Source organism: Anopheles moucheti, unplaced genomic scaffold (genome assembly GCF_943734755.1).
Source record: "Anopheles moucheti unplaced genomic scaffold, idAnoMoucSN_F20_07 putative_Y_24, whole genome shotgun sequence".
NCBI classification, from domain to species: Eukaryota; Metazoa; Arthropoda; class Insecta; order Diptera; family Culicidae; genus Anopheles; species Anopheles moucheti.
In genome coordinates this window covers 127851-144779 of record NW_026453674.1, presented here as the reverse complement: position 1 = coordinate 144779, position 16929 = coordinate 127851, and the positions used below count along the sequence as shown (strand labels likewise).

Below are 16929 nucleotides of genomic sequence, written 5' to 3'. Positions count from 1 at the left end.
CTTGCCCACGCCTGAGATGCCAACGGCAACTGTGTGAGATAAGTACTCTTCCCTCTTTTGGTTACCGGTGAAACTTAGACAAATCGGGTTGGGTGTTCCTGTGAGGTTTAGCTCCTGTAGTAGGGCGTGATCCATTAGCGTAACGGAAGAGCCCTCGTCGAGAAGTGCGAAAGTATTAACTTTCTTGCCTCGGCCATACAAGGTAACGGGCACATACCTTAACAACGATGTCTCAGAACGGCAGTCGTGGGCAAGTGTAGCCACAGAGTCTCGGGAAATCGCTTCCCCGTGCAGCAGTTCATGATGAAACAAGGAACATCCATCCTTGTCGCATGGTGCCGAGATGTGGCATCGTCCGGTGTGCCTCCACAGACACCTCCTGCAAATGCGATATCTGCGTACATAACCCCATCGTTCATTTGTCGTAGACGCGATAAGCTTCTCACAATCAGGGCCGCTTTTGCATGTCTCCTTTTGGCATATCAAACAACCAAAGTCTTCTCGTGGTGGTACTCTGGTTGAGCGGGATTCGTGGTGTGCGTTTACGACCTTGTTATCGCTCTTCTTCGCTTGAGGCTGTGGTGGTGGCGTAACAGAAACAGCCGCGTTGGTAATCGTCCGCATCCACGTACCGTATTCCTGCAATGAAGGATTTTTTAAGTATGTTTCTGTAGAAAACGCAAAAAAGTCGATAATTAATTAGGAACGCTATCTCACTAGAGCGAACCAAAAAATTAGTTCTTTATTCGTCAACGTTTTCTAGCGGTAAAAAAGGGCGTCTCGCGCGTCGTCCTGCCCTTATATACATTCTTTTTCGGTTAGTCCTTCACTCACCGCGGTACTCAGATATCCCGACCGTGAAGCTTTCTTCCGACAACTTCGTAAATACGATATAATGTCCGACAGTGACAGCAGCGGTCGGTGTAAACATCGTTTGTTTACAACATTGCCTCCCGCAGTGAGACAACTGGCTTTCATCCTCTACTCACTCTCACTCTACTTCCTGTTGCTGTCGCTGCCGATCGCTGTCACTTTACCATGCGCCGTATTTTGTTTATCATTCCTAGCTCACGCAGGTAAGTTTCCTTTCCGTACATCTAATAACGCAATCTTTGTTGCAGGTCGCTTATAAATTCCACTGGCGGTTTGGACGCTTGCCTGTCTTACTTGACCGTCCTGGGCCCTAACTACATCGATCACGCGTCCCTTTGGCCAACTGTTCCGCGGCAAACAATTGTCGACTACTATCACTACATCTCCCACCTGAATCGGCCGCACCGACACAAACCACTTAGATCGACGGGTCAGCGTGGGGAGGTATTCCGATACCCATCTCCTCCAGAATACGTCAGCGTTGCGTTGGGCGGCTCTCCACGCTGATTTAGCGGCGATACCACTGTCGTCAAATACGGCGGGCGGCTTGCACCCGTTGGAGCTTCCGAGTAGTAGATGGTTTGGTGTGATCGGTGTGTCCATCTCGTCGTCCAACGGCACGTAGGTAAGTGGTCTCGAGTTGATGATGAACTCGATTTCCGTTAGCGTCGACATCAGCACCTCGTCCGTCGGTTTTCGTGGAAGCTCAAATTGACCCAGCACTTTCTTTACAGACCGGACCAGTCTCTCCCAGCATCCGCCGAAATGTGGTGCGGCTGGCGGATTAAAACTCCATTTCATCTCGGGCCCAACGAATTCGTCCATCATCGCGTTAACATCCACTGTCTGCAAGGCTTCCTCGAGCTCCCGAGCCGACCCGACGAAATTGGTTCCCCTATCGCTGATGATCTCTATCGGTTTTCCGCGCCTAGCGATGAAGCGCCGAATCGCCATAATGCAGGACGCCGTTGTGAGGGAGTGAGCCATCTCCAAATGGATAGCTCTGCACGTCAGACAGGTGAATATGACTCCCCACCTCTTCTCTACTCGTCTTCCTACGGCAACCAGGAGGGGTCCAAAATAGTCCACGCCTGTAAATGAAAAGGCTCGTTGCCCGACCGCAACTCGTTGGGATGGTACGTTTCCCATCGAGGGAGGCTCCGGAGTGGCTCCGTCTATTTTGCATCGCTGGCAGGACTTACGTACACGGTTGTACTCACCAAGGACCCGGGGTATATAATAGCGAGCTCGCAGCTCGCTAACAACCGTGCGGTGGTTACAGTGCCGATATCGTTCGTGGTAGCTGAGTATCAACAACTCTGTTCCACGATGCTTCCGAGGGAGGATAATCGGTTGCTGCAGTGTTTCGCTGACCGACAACGTCCCGGCCAGGCGCCCTCGCATCCTTATTATTCCGTGTTCGTCTAGTACCGGCGATAACTTGTAGAGAGGACTATTCTTCTCCACCCTGCTCTTCCACGGCTGCAACTGAGAGGGATCCTTCTTCAGAGAGCGTATTTCACACGCATACACGTCCGCCTGTATCTGGGTGATGATGATCTGCTCGGCCCGTGTCAGCTCTTCTTGTGTTAGCGGTTCACCTAAAATGACATCTTTCCTGATGGCACGACGGACATTAGTGACAAATCTTACCACATACGCAACTGCCCGTAGAAGCCTTCTCCATTTCGAGAAACGATGGAAATTAATGAGAGGCTCCTGTACCGTATGATGCAACACGTTGGGACGTAGTTCTTCGGGGGTGTCTGGAGATGTTGTTTCCGAGCCAGGCCAGAGTGATTCAGAGCCCCATAGGAAGCTCGGACCGTTGAACCAGCGACTAGTTGGCGATAGATCCGGTGTTTTCGTCCACTTGGTCCCGTCATCAGCTACGTTCATTTTCGTCGGGATCCAACGCCATTGCTCAACCTCCGTTGTTTCGAGCAGTTCTCCGACTCGAAATGCTACGAACTGATTATAGCGACGATGATCAGAACGCAACCAACTCAACACGTTCCGCGAGTCTGTCCAAAACACCGTGCGCGAGATGTTCAATCGGTGTGAGTTGACGATCGTAGCCGCTAATCGGGCACCAATCACCGCCGCTTGTAGCTCTAGTCGCGGAATCGAGACGAAACGCATCGGAGCCACACGAGTTTTCGATCCAACGAGAGAGCATTCCACAACTCCGTCTTCTTCGTACCTCAAATAAGCGACCGCGGCCATCCCACATTCACTTGCGTCGCAAAACACATGCAGCTCTACTCCAGCGCGAATCGACGTAACCGCTCGATAACACCTTCTGACTCTCACCTTCTGGACATCAGGGAGCACTCGTTGCCAAATTAACCACTTTTCCGCCGGTTGGTCATGCAGCTCCTGATCCCATCCTATTCCGGAACGCCATATCTCTTGCAGGAGAACTTTTAAATACATCAGGAACATCCCGAGCAAACCCATGGGATCGTAGATGCTCATCAGGATCCGGAGTAGGTTACGCTTCGTTGTGCACGATTTGCCAGCCTGTAGCTTTTCAGTAAACTGCGTCGAGAGCTGGAAAGTAAACGTGTCGGAAGCCGTGTCCCACCACATACCGAGGACCTTTTCCGTTGCTAAACCGTAGCCGACATCGATGCTTTTCTGATGTTCCGCCTGTGTCTGCAGTTGCCTCACCACGTCTAACGAATTAGATACCCAATTCCGGATTTCGAATCCTCCTTTTTGGTGAACATCCCGAACTTCTTTCGCTAGGCATACGGCCTCTTCCTCCGTTTCCACACTCACGAGCATATCGTCCACGTAGTGCTCGTCTTTGATGCATTTTGCCGCACGCGGGAACTCTTCCTCGAATCGCTCTGCGTTGCGATTCTTCACGAACTGTGCGCTGCTCGGCGAACAAGCAGCGCCAAACGTCATCACGGTGACCACGTATACGGCTGGATCGCCGTTTGGATCGTCTCCATCCCAAAGGATCATCTGGCTTCGTTGGTCTTCCGTTCGCATCATCACTTGATGGAACATTTCCCGAATGTCTCCCACAACAGCGACGCGAAACTCTCGGAACTTAAAGAGAACGGAAAGGAGCCCGGCAAGCAGATCGGGTCCCGCTAAAAGGAACGAATTAAGGCTGACTCCACTCACCTTTGCCGCCGCGTCAAAAACCATGCGAATTTTTCCCGGTTTATTAGGGTTGGTAACCGGGAAAATAGGTAAAAACCAGTCGTTTGGTCGTTTGTCCTCCGCCTCACTCGCTGATAAACGTCGAATGTAGCCCTTCTGGATGTAATCTCTCATCTTCTGATTAACCGCCGCAGCTAACTCCGGATCTTTACTCATTTTTCGTTTCAGGAGCTCGTACCGTTTCATCGTTGCAGCTTTGTTACATGGCAATCGGACGTCATCATATCTCCATAGCAAGCCCGTTTCGAATCGATCGCCCTGCAGTTTGGTTTCTCGGTTAAGTATCACCAGGGCACGTTCATCGTCCTTGGATTTGAGTAAGCGTGATGGCTTAGTGATACCCAGTGAATCCAACGAGAAGAACGCCTTAACCTCGCTTGTGAGTACACCATCGACGTTACCTTCGCAGCTGCAGATGTGAAAACTTCTGTGTCCTCCGGTTACACTAGCGGTTGCAATAGGGCAGGGTCCGTATATCATCCAGCCCAGCCTAGTTTTCGAAGCAATCGGTTCATTAACCCGTCCTTCTGTACATTTTAGCGGCTTTCCCAAACGACAATTATCTACACCAATTAGTACTCGAGGTACGGCATCGACGTAAGAGGTGAACGGTAAACCCTTCAGATGTGGATACGCAGATTGCAGTTGTTTACCATCTATCGTCTGCGCGGGCAAGGCTAGATTGCTGACCGTGTGTACCTTTGTCAGCTCATGCACTGGAGCCCCTTCGTATGCACCTGATATTTGCACTGCCAGCTGGACGGAAGCCTTTTCTTCTCTGGTAGTATCCCCGGTCCACTTGAGACACAATGGCCGTGACGTTCCGATCAGCCCTAATTCGTCCATCAGGCTATGATCGATGAAGGTCGATGACGAACCTTCGTCGAGAAAGGCGTACGTTCGAACCGTCCTGCCATCCTTCCCATACATAGTTACCGGTACGTAGCGGAACAAAGTGCGATCGTTGGAGCCGGAATGAGTAAGACAATGCTTTTCTGTTGTATTGGTCATTCCCAGAGAACCATGTAGCAACCTATGGTGCATTGCCTCGCACCCATTGGATCCGCAAACTGTTTTAAGGTGACACCACCCCTTATGGTACTTGAGACATTTTCGGCATAGCTTCTTATCTCTTATATGTTCCTTCCTTTCAGCGACGGTCATCGTTTGGAATCGCTGGCATGTATCCAGTGCGGCACACTCTCCCTGGCAGGCTGAACATTTAGAAACATTTGTATGTGGGTACTTACCGCTCGTGGTGGCGGCGTGCATGTTCAAACGTGCGGTGGTGGGCTGGCGCTGATCTGGTCGTACCGGTTTCACACTGCTCCGACGATCCGAGTCGCCGGATCCACTGCGTTCGAAACGTTCGCTCTTCACCGGAACTACCCTGCTGAGTGCTGCAGCCAACTCGCCGATCCACCTTCCGAAGTCCGACAGCGTAACAGAGGGCAGCTGCTGTTGGTGCCTCGCCCACTCGATGCACGTGGCCGACGGCAGCTTCACGATCAACTCCTTCAGCAGGATAACGTTGCAGGTATATTCCGGCAGCCCAGATGCTTGGATGGTCGCACACAGGTTCCTCACCGCGAATCCGAACTCAACCAGAGTATCTAGCCGATCCGCTCGTGGGGCTGGCATACGTCTCACTTTCTCCATCAAATTTTCAACGATCACCTCCGGCCTCCCAAACCGTAGCTTGAGCACGTCTATGGCTTCCTTAAGTCCGGAAGGCAGCAACAACAACGAGCTGACCGCTTCCAGCGCAGCTCCTTTCAACGCCTTTTGTAGCCTCAGCAGGTTCTCGTAGTCGGAGTACCCGCAGATTGCTGTTGAGTGCTCGTAGCTGGAGATGAAGAGCGGCCACTGTTCTGCGGAACCCGAAAACGTAGGTAGCTCTCTTCCACTGGCTTTCCGCGCGGCAATTTGGGATTGACTCAAGAAAGTCGATCCCAAGCTTCCAAGTGTTCCCGCATGCCCGTCGACGAAAACATTGTGCGGGTACGTTGCTGGCGCGCTCGTGCGCGGTTGGGCAAAAGTGCTGTTTGCCTGACCAAGTCCGCGGGGCGGTATAAACGTGTAATAACCGTGATCGAGTCCGTGTGGTTGGGCGGTGTGTCCGTATCGGTTTCCGTGTGTGTGTGTAGACGTGCTGTGTTCGAAATCGTGTCCGTGTGCGGCTGCTGAAGTGTCGTGATCGGTTGCGTGCGGTTGTGCCAACGTGCTGTGCCCAAAATCGTGTCCAGGTCGGTGCGTTGTTCCATTTATGCGGCGAGGATCTCGCGACATGAGATCCTCCATCGCGCTTTGCCACTCGCGAAATTCCGCGTCACGTCTCGCTGTTTCGTTCGCTGGCCATGTCGGTGTCGGTGCATATTTACTGGTGGCCACGGTAGGGTTGTCCTCACATCGGAAGTGTTCCGTGCCGATATCAACGCGCCTTCCAGCAGCATCAAGGGAACCACCATTTTCTCGATGCAGCAGCCAAGCACTTGCTTTTTCTAGCTCGCATTGCGATTCGCGCGCAATTTCACACTCCCCTTTTGAAAACTCCAACTCGCGCGCGCGGAGTTCAAGTTTTCGTTGTTGCAGCTCGATCCTTAAACGCTCGAGTTCGAGCTGCTTCCTCCGGTGTTCCCGGTTAGGGGTCATGAACCCTTCATGGGTTGCTGACCGGTGCGCGGTCGCCATCGCCGAATTCGATGCGCCATCGGTGACGCGTCTTAAACCCTCCGGTTGCGTGTGGCCATTTTGTGCGTGCGTGTTGGTGTGATAAGGGGACGGCCGGGCTGCTTCTGGTGTCGCGTCCAGCGCGATGGCATCAATGTGCCTCACCGGAAAGTATCCCCACGGAGTCTGCACGGTCTGCTCGCCCCGGTGGCCCAAAATCCCTTCGCTCTGGGACGATTCTTGTACGGCCACGGGCGATCGAGCCGAACAGGAGGGCGTCGCATTCGTCGCGACTACGCTTTCGCGTTCAGCCGTCTGTTCCTCCGAGGGGAATACAGTATCCACTCGCTGGCTCGTCTGTTGCCCGTCTTGCACCGTGTCATCGCCGTGTTCCATTTCGCGAATCACTTAATACGTGCGCACTATAAACTGGAATCCACTATCGTTCGTTACGCGATCGCGATTATCCCCGGTGGATAATTTACTTTCGATTCGAGCGAATTAAACGCGCACTAAACTTAGCTTTGCGACGCAAATATTCTTGCAAACTATCGCAAACTTGTTGAAATTTGAAGATTTCCAACAAACTATTTTTTCGAATTAGTTGGAGCTAATTTCTTGAAATTAGAAACTAATTTTTTGGAATGTAGAAAACGCAAAAAAGTCGATAATTAATTAGGAACGCTATCTCACTAGAGCGAACCAAAAAATTAGTTCTTTATTCGTCAACGTTTTCTAGCGGTAAAAAAGGGCGTCTCGCGCGTCGTCCTGCCCTTATATACATTCTTTTTCGGTTAGTCCTTCACTCACCGCGGTACTCAGATATCCCGACCGTGAAGCTTTCTTCCGACAACTTCGTAAATACGATATAATGTCCGACAGTGACAGCAGCGGTCGGTGTAAACATCGTTTGTTTACAACAGTTTCTTTATGAATACCCCACATTAGTTTGAGGCACGGTGGAAGGCGCTCAACGAGCTCCTTCATTAGTGAGGAGTTATGGTTCTGCTCATCCATACGGCGTGCCTTGATCGTGGCACACAGTTCCTTCACTGATACTCCGTAGTCTATCAGCGTCTGCATTTTCTCCATCTTGGGTAGAGCAGCTGATCGGATCTGCTGCAGAATACCGTCGACCAGCACCTCCGAGCGTCCGAAGACTTTTTCTAATGCGTCGATTACATCGTGCACGTTTACCGCATCTTGTAAGCGGCTCTGCACCATCTTCAGCGCCCGTCCGGACAGGCACTCCTGCAGTCTCAGCACATTTTCGTCGTCGGTGTACCCACACATGCGTGTCGTTGTATCGAAACGGCTCTTAAAGTTGCTCCATTCGTCTGGGTTTCCAGAGAACACCGGAAGCTTCCCCGTGACAACCTTTCTTGCGGCTATCTGGCTGCGGGTCAACTCGCATACGTTATCGAGCGTAGAGAAACGACGCGTTGTTGAATGCGCTCCTGCATTCCGAGGATCGAAGGAGTTATGTTGTTGCTCGTAAGGACCTCGATTGTAGCGGGACATTTTGCTAATCTCGACCTGCAATGCTTGCCGCTCTTCACGAAACGCCTCACGTTGATTTGCTAACTCTAACTTCAGGGCCTTCACCTCTCGTGTAACGACGCCTAATTCATCGCTTAAAGATGGTGTATTTAGGGGCGATGGAGGTCGACAAGTGCAGCATCGCCATGTTGTGCACTCAATTTCTTCCGTTACATTTACACACTCGAAGTGGAACCATTTTGTACATGTGCCACATGACACCATTTTCTCGTTCGGCGAACGATTACACTTTTCACACGCGCGATCTTTGGTGCGATATAGCTTGCTTATTTCCGCCTCCATAGCTTCTTTTTCTTCACGAAACAGTTTTCGTTGACCTTCCAGCTCCTGCCTTAAGGCGTTGATTTCGTGCGTAATGGCACTAACCTCGTCGTCAGCATCCGGAGTTTCGTCTTGCTCGGGAGGGTGGCAGGCGCGACACTGCCATTCTTCTGCTACTGTGTCGATGGTCAAATCAACACACTCGAAATGAAACCAGAGGTAACATCCAGCACACTGCGCCATATCATCGTGAGGCGCTCCGCTGCATTCCCCGCACTTATCCTCCTCATGGGACGACTTGACGGGTGACGGATCCATAACGTGCAATTGATGAAACTGGATTCACTCGCGATTCACTTTGTCTGTTTAATGCGTTAACAGTATACGCCAGTAAACCGCGGTCCTTGCTTACGTCCTGTACGATAATCAGGCAATCGATTTTGGCGTGAGGTCGTTGATCCCGGGCTTCGGCAGCGAACACGCGGTAATCACTCACTTTACGATCGCGGATTTTCGTCCCGAGTTCGATTATTAAACCGGCCACGACACGATCGTTATCACTGGGATAGGTTTTTTTAGAATGTTCGCAATGCGAACAGATCTACGGACGTAGGAAGAAAATAACTAGGCGACAATACTCTTTTTAAGCGGTGCTAAAAAAACCGTACCGTTCTGTGCCTTACTGATAGTGCGTATGCAAGAACGACATGGTGCATTTATTCTCTCTCTCTTCTTCGATACTCTCTCTCGTGCTGCGAGTTTTCGAAGATCGAAAATTCCCCGAGCGCATTTACCCAACTACCGATCGGACAAGTTAACGATAACGGCGATATCGTTGACAAAGTTAGTTGAAATAGACAGTTTTTGCATGAAAACTCATTCCTGGTGGAACTTCATAGCAAAGTACAAAGTTCGTTTTGGATGGACAAAGTAAGTTGAAATAGATTATTTTTGCATGAAAACTCATTCCTGGTGGAACTTCATAGCAAAGTACAAAGTTCGTTTTGGATGGATCAATTTAGTTGAAATAGACAGTTTTTGCATAAAAACTCATTCCTGGTGGAACTTCATAGCAAAGTACAAAGTTCGTTTTGGATGGACAAAGTTAGTTGAAATAGACAGTTTTTGCATGAAAACTCATTCCAGGTGGAACTTCATAGCAAAGTACAAAGTTCGTTTTGGATTTACAAAGTTAGTTGAAATAGACAGTTTTTGCATGAAAACTCATTCCTGGTGGAACTTCATAGCAAAGTACAAAGTTCGTTTTGGATGGATCAATTTAGTTGAAATAGACAGTTTTTGCATAAAAACTCATTCCTGGTGGAACTTCATAGCAAAGTACAAAGTTCGTTTTGGATGGACAAAGTTAGTTGAAATAGACAGTTTTTGCATAAAAACTCATTCCTGGTGGAACTTCATAGCAAAGTACAAAGTTCGTTTTGGATGGACGAATTAAGTTGAAATAGACAGTTTTTGTATGAAAACTCATTCCTGGTGGAACTTCATAGCAAAGTACAAAGTTCGTTTTGGATGGACAAAGTTAGTTGAAATAGACAGTTTTTGCATGAAAACTCATTCCTGGTGGAACTTCATAGCAAAGTACAAAGTTCGTTTTGGATGGATCAATTTAGTTGAAATATACAGTTTTTGCATGAAAACTCATTCCTGGTGGAACTTCATAGCAAAGTACAAAGTTCGTTTTGGATGGATCAATTTAGTTGAAATAGACAGTTTTTGCATGAAAACTCATTCCTGGTGGAACTTTATAGCAAAGTACAAAGTTCGTTTTGGATGGACAAAGTTAGTTGAAATAGACAGTTTTTGCATGAAAACTCATTCCTGGTGGAACTTCATAGCAAAGTACAAAGTTCGTTTTGGATGGATCAATTTAGTTGAAATAGACAGTTTTTGCATAAAAACTCATTCCTGGTGGAACTTCATAGCAAAGTACAAAGTTCGTTTTGGATGGACAAAGTTAGTTGAAATAGACAGTTTTTGCATGAAAACTCATTCCTGGTGGAACTTCATAGCAAAGTACAAAGTTCGTTTTGGATGGATCAATTTAGTTGAAATAGACAGTTTTTGCATGAAAACTCATTCCTGGTGGAACTTCATAGCAAAGTACAAAGTTCGTTTTGGATGGACAAAGTTAGTTGAAATAGACAGTTTTTGCATGAAAACTCATTCCTGGTGGAACTTCATAGCAAAGTACAAAGTTCGTTTTGGATGGACAAAGTTAGTTGAAATAGACAGTTTTTGCATGAAAACTCATTCCTGGTGGAACTTCATAGCAAAGTACAAAGTTCGTTTTGGATGGACAAAGTTAGTTGAAATAGACAGTTTTTGCATAAAAACTCATTCCTGGTGGAACTTCATAGCAAAGTACAAAGTTCGTTTTGGATGGACAAAGTTAGTTGAAATAGACAGTTTTTGCATAAAAACTCATTCCTGGTGGAACTTCATAGCAAAGTACAAAGTTCGTTTTGGATGGACAAAGTTAGTTGAAATAGACAGTTTTTGCATGAAAACTCATTCCTGGTGGAACTTCATAGCAAAGTACAAAGTTCGTTTTGGATGGACAAAGTTAGTTGAAATAGACAGTTTTTGCATGAAAACTCATTCCTGGTGGAACTTCATAGCAAAGTACAAAGTTCGTTTTGGATGGACAAAGTTAGTTGAAATAGACAGTTTTTGCATGAAAACTCATTCCTGGTGGAACTTCATAGCAAAGTACAAAGTTCGTTTTGGATGGACAAAGTTAGTTGAAATAGACAGTTTTTGCATGAAAACTCATTCCTGGTGGAACTTCATAGCAAAGTACAAAGTTCGTTTTGGATGGACAAAGTTAGTTGAAATAGACAGTTTTTGCATGAAAACTCATTCCTGGTGGAACTTCATAGCAAAGTACAAAGTTCGTTTTGGATGGACAAAGTAAGTTGAAATAGATTATTTTTGCATGAAAACTCATTCCTGGTGGAACTTCATAGCAAAGTACAAAGTTCGTTTTGGATTTACAAAGTTAGTTGAAATAGACAGTTTTTGCATGAAAACTCATTCCTGGTGGAACTTCATAGCAAAGTACAAAGTTCGTTTTGGATGGACAAAGTTAGTTGAAATAGACAGTTTTTGCATGAAAACTCATTCCTGGTGGAACTTCATAGCAAAGTACAAAGTTCGTTTTGGATGGACAAAGTTAGTTGAAATAGACAGTTTTTGCATGAAAACTCATTCCAGGTGGAACTTCATAGCAAAGTACAAAGTTCGTTTTGGATTTACAAAGTTAGTTGAAATAGACAGTTTTTGCATGAAAACTCATTCCTGGTGGAACTTCATAGCAAAGTACAAAGTTCGTTTTGGATGGACAAAGTTAGTTGAAATAGACAGTTTTTGCATGAAAACTCATTCCTGGTGGAACTTCATAGCAAAGTACAAAGTTCGTTTTGGATGGATCAATTTAGTTGAAATAGACAGTTTTTGCATAAAAACTCATTCCTGGTGGAACTTCATAGCAAAGTACAAAGTTCGTTTTGGATGGACAAAGTTAGTTGAAATAGACAGTTTTTGCATAAAAACTCATTCCTGGTGGAACTTCATAGCAAAGTACAAAGTTCGTTTTGGATGGACAAAGTTAGTTGAAATAGACAGTTTTTGCATAAAAACTCATTCCTGGTGGAACTTCATAGCAAAGTACAAAGTTCGTTTTGGATGGACAAAGTTAGTTGAAATAGACAGTTTTTGCATGAAAACTCATTCCTGGTGGAACTTCATAGCAAAGTACAAAGTTCGTTTTGGATGGACAAAGTTAGTTGAAATAGACAGTTTTTGCATGAAAACTCATTCCAGGTGGAACTTCATAGCAAAGTACAAAGTTCGTTTTGGATTTACAAAGTTAGTTGAAATAGACAGTTTTTGCATGAAAACTCATTCCTGGTGGAACTTCATAGCAAAGTACAAAGTTCGTTTTGGATGGACAAAGTTAGTTGAAATAGACAGTTTTTGCATAAAAACTCATTCCTGGTGGAACTTCATAGCAAAGTACAAAGTTCGTTTTGGATGGACAAAGTTAGTTGAAATAGACAGTTTTTGCATGAAAACTCATTCCTGGTGGAACTTCATAGCAAAGTACAAAGTTCGTTTTGGATTTACAAAGTTAGTTGAAATAGACAGTTTTTGCATGAAAACTCATTCCTGGTGGAACTTCATAGCAAAGTACAAAGTTCGTTTTGGATGGACAAAGTTAGTTGAAATAGACAGTTTTTGCATAAAAACTCATTCCTGGTGGAACTTCATAGCAAAGTACAAAGTTCGTTTTGGATGGACAAAGTTAGTTGAAATAGACAGTTTTTGCATGAAAACTCATTCCTGGTGGAACTTCATAGCAAAGTACAAAGTTCGTTTTGGATTTACAAAGTTAGTTGAAATAGACAGTTTTTGCATGAAAACTCATTCCTGGTGGAACTTCATAGCAAAGTACAAAGTTCGTTTTGGATGGACAAAGTTAGTTGAAATAGACAGTTTTTGCATGAAAACTCATTCCTGGTGGAACTTCATAGCAAAGTACAAAGTTCGTTTTGGATGGATCAATTTAGTTGAAATAGACAGTTTTTGCATAAAAACTCATTCCTGGTGGAACTTCATAGCAAAGTACAAAGTTCGTTTTGGATGGACAAAGTTAGTTGAAATAGACAGTTTTTGCATGAAAACTCATTCCTGGTGGAACTTCATAGCAAAGTACAAAGTTCGTTTTGGATGGATCAATTTAGTTGAAATAGACAGTTTTTGCATAAAAACTCATTCCTGGTGGAACTTCATAGCAAAGTACAAAGTTCGTTTTGGATGGATCAATTTAGTTGAAATAGACAGTTTTTGCATAAAAACTCATTCCTGGTGGAACTTCATAGCAAAGTACAAAGTTCGTTTTGGATTTACAAAGTTAGTTGAAATAGACAGTTTTTGCATGAAAACTCATTCCTGGTGGAACTTCATAGCAAAGTACAAAGTTCGTTTTGGATGGACAAAGTTAGTTGAAATAGACAGTTTTTGCATGAAAACTCATTCCTGGTGGAACTTCATAACAAAGTACAAAGTTCGTTTTGGATGGACAAAGTTAGTTGAAATAGACAGTTTTTGCATGAAAACTCATTCCTGGTGGAACTTCATAGCAAAGTACAAAGTTCGTTTTGGATTTACAAAGTTAGTTGAAATAGACAGTTTTTGCATGAAAACTCATTCCTGGTGGAACTTCATAGCAAAGTACAAAGTTCGTTTTGGATGGATCAATTTAGTTGAAATAGACAGTTTTTGCATGAAAACTCATTCCTGGTGGAACTTCATAGCAAAGTACAAAGTTCGTTTTGGATGGATCAATTTAGTTGAAATAGACAGTTTTTGCATGAAAACTCATTCCTGGTGGAACTTCATAGCAAAGTACAAAGTTCGTTTTGGATGGACAAAGTAAGTTGAAATAGATTATTTTTGCATGAAAACTCATTCCTGGTGGAACTTCATAGCAAAGTACAAAGTTCGTTTTGGATTTACAAAGTTAGTTGAAATAGACAGTTTTTGCATGAAAACTCATTCCTGGTGGAACTTCATAGCAAAGTACAAAGTTCGTTTTGGATGGACAAAGTTAGTTGAAATAGACAGTTTTTGCATGAAAACTCATTCCTGGTGGAACTTCATAGCAAAGTACAAAGTTCGTTTTGGATGGATCAATTTAGTTGAAATAGACAGTTTTTGCATAAAAACTCATTCCTGGTGGAACTTCATAGCAAAGTACAAAGTTCGTTTTGGATGGACAAAGTTAGTTGAAATAGACAGTTTTTGCATGAAAACTCATTCCAGGTGGAACTTCATAGCAAAGTACAAAGTTCGTTTTGGATTTACAAAGTTAGTTGAAATAGACAGTTTTTGCATGAAAACTCATTCCTGGTGGAACTTCATAGCAAAGTACAAAGTTCGTTTTGGATGGACAAAGTTAGTTGAAATAGACAGTTTTTGCATAAAAACTCATTCCTGGTGGAACTTCATAGCAAAGTACAAAGTTCGTTTTGGATGGACAAAGTTAGTTGAAATAGACAGTTTTTGCATGAAAACTCATTCCAGGTGGAACTTCATAGCAAAGTACAAAGTTCGTTTTGGATGGATCAATTTAGTTGAAATAGACAGTTTTTGCATGAAAACTCATTCCTGGTGGAACTTCATAGCAAAGTACAAAGTTCGTTTTGGATGGATCAATTTAGTTGAAATAGACAGTTTTTGCATGAAAACTCATTCCTGGTGGAACTTCATAGCAAAGTACAAAGTTCGTTTTGGATGGACAAAGTAAGTTGAAATAGATTATTTTTGCATGAAAACTCATTCCTGGTGGAACTTCATAGCAAAGTACAAAGTTCGTTTTGGATTTAATAAGTTAGTTGAAATAGACAGTTTTTGCATGAAAACTCATTCCTGGTGGAACTTCATAGCAAAGTACAAAGTTCGTTTTGGATGGACAAAGTTAGTTGAAATAGACAGTTTTTGCATGAAAACTCATTCCTGGTGGAACTTCATAGCAAAGTACAAAGTTCGTTTTGGATTTACAAAGTTAGTTGAAATAGACAGTTTTTGCATAACAACTCATTCCTGGTGGAACTTCATAGCAAAGTACAAAGTTCGTTTTGGATGGACAAAGTTAGTTGAAATAGACAGTTTTTGCATGAAAACTCATTCCTGGTGGAACTTCATAGCAAAGTACAAAGTTCGTTTTGGATGGACAAAGTTAGTTGAAATAGACAGTTTTTGCATGAAAACTCATTCCTGGTGGAACTTCATAGCAAAGTACAAAGTTCGTTTTGGATGGACAAAGTAAGTTGAAATAGATTATTTTTGCATGAAAACTCATTCCTGGTGGAACTTCATAGCAAAGTACAAAGTTCGTTTTGGATTTACAAAGTTAGTTGAAATAGACAGTTTTTGCATGAAAACTCATTCCTGGTGGAACTTCATAGCAAAGTACAAAGTTCGTTTTGGATGGACAAAGTTAGTTGAAATAGACAGTTTTTGCATGAAAACTCATTCCTGGTGGAACTTCATAGCAAAGTACAAAGTTCGTTTTGGATGGACAAAGTAAGTTGAAATAGATTATTTTTGCATGAAAACTCATTCCTGGTGGAACTTCATAGCAAAGTACAAAGTTCGTTTTGGATGGACAAAGTTAGTTGAAATAGACAGTTTTTGCATGAAAACTCATTCCTGGTGGAACTTCATAGCAAAGTACAAAGTTCGTTTTGGATGGACAAAGTTAGTTGAAATAGACAGTTTTTGCATGAAAACTCATTCCAGGTGGAACTTCATAGCAAAGTACAAAGTTCGTTTTGGATTTACAAAGTTAGTTGAAATAGATTATTTTTGCATGAAAACTCATTCCTGGTGGAACTTCATAGCAAAGTACAAAGTTCGTTTTGGATTTACAAAGTTAGTTGAAATAGACAGTTTTTGCATGAAAACTCATTCCTGGTGGAACTTCATAGCAAAGTACAAAGTTCGTTTTGGATTTACAAAGTTAGTTGAAATAGACAGTTTTTGCATGAAAACTCATTCCTGGTGGAACTTCATAGCAAAGTACAAAGTTCGTTTTGGATGGACAAAGTTAGTTGAAATAGACAGTTTTTGCATGAAAACTCATTCCTGGTGGAACTTCATAGCAAAGTACAAAGTTCGTTTTGGATGGACAAAGTAAGTTGAAATAGACAGTTTTTGCATGAAAACTCATTCCTGGTGGAACTTCATAGCAAAGTACAAAGTTCGTTTTGGATGGATCAATTTAGTTGAAATAGACAGTTTTTGCATAAAAACTCATTCCTGGTGGAACTTCATAGCAAAGTACAAAGTTCGTTTTGGATGGATCAATTTAGTTGAAATAGACAGTTTTTGCATGAAAACTCATTCCTGGTGGAACTTCATAGCAAAGTACAAAGTTCGTTTTGGATGGATCAATTTAGTTGAAATAGACAGTTTTTGCATGAAAACTCATTCCTGGTGGAACTTCATAGCAAAGTACAAAGTTCGTTTTGGATGGACAAAGTTAGTTGAAATAGACAGTTTTTGCATGAAAACTCATTCCTGGTGGAACTTCATAGCAAAGTACAAAGTTCGTTTTGGATGGACAAAGTTAGTTGAAATAGACAGTTTTTGCATGAAAACTCATTCCTGGTGGAACTTCATAGCAAAGTACAAAGTTCGTTTTGGATTTACAAAGTTAGTTGAAATAGACAGTTTTTGCATGAAAACTCATTCCTGGTGGAACTTCATAGCAAAGTACAAAGTTCGTTTTGGATGGACAAAGTTAGTTCAAATAGACAGTTTTTGCATGAAAACTCATTCCTGGTGGAACTTCATAGCAAA

The 16929-nt window shown here is 43.8% G+C and overlaps 1 long non-coding RNA gene across 1 annotated transcript; it reads left to right on the top strand.

Moving 5' to 3' along the window:
• Positions 1-1058: 1058 nt before the first annotated feature.
• On the top strand, positions 1059-4285 carry LOC128309293 (uncharacterized). The gene is made up of 3 exons (XR_008288852.1): positions 1059-1498; positions 1608-1891; positions 4222-4285. It is a non-coding gene; the product is annotated as an uncharacterized LOC128309293 (long non-coding RNA).
• The last annotated feature ends 12644 nt before the right edge of the window (positions 4286-16929 follow it).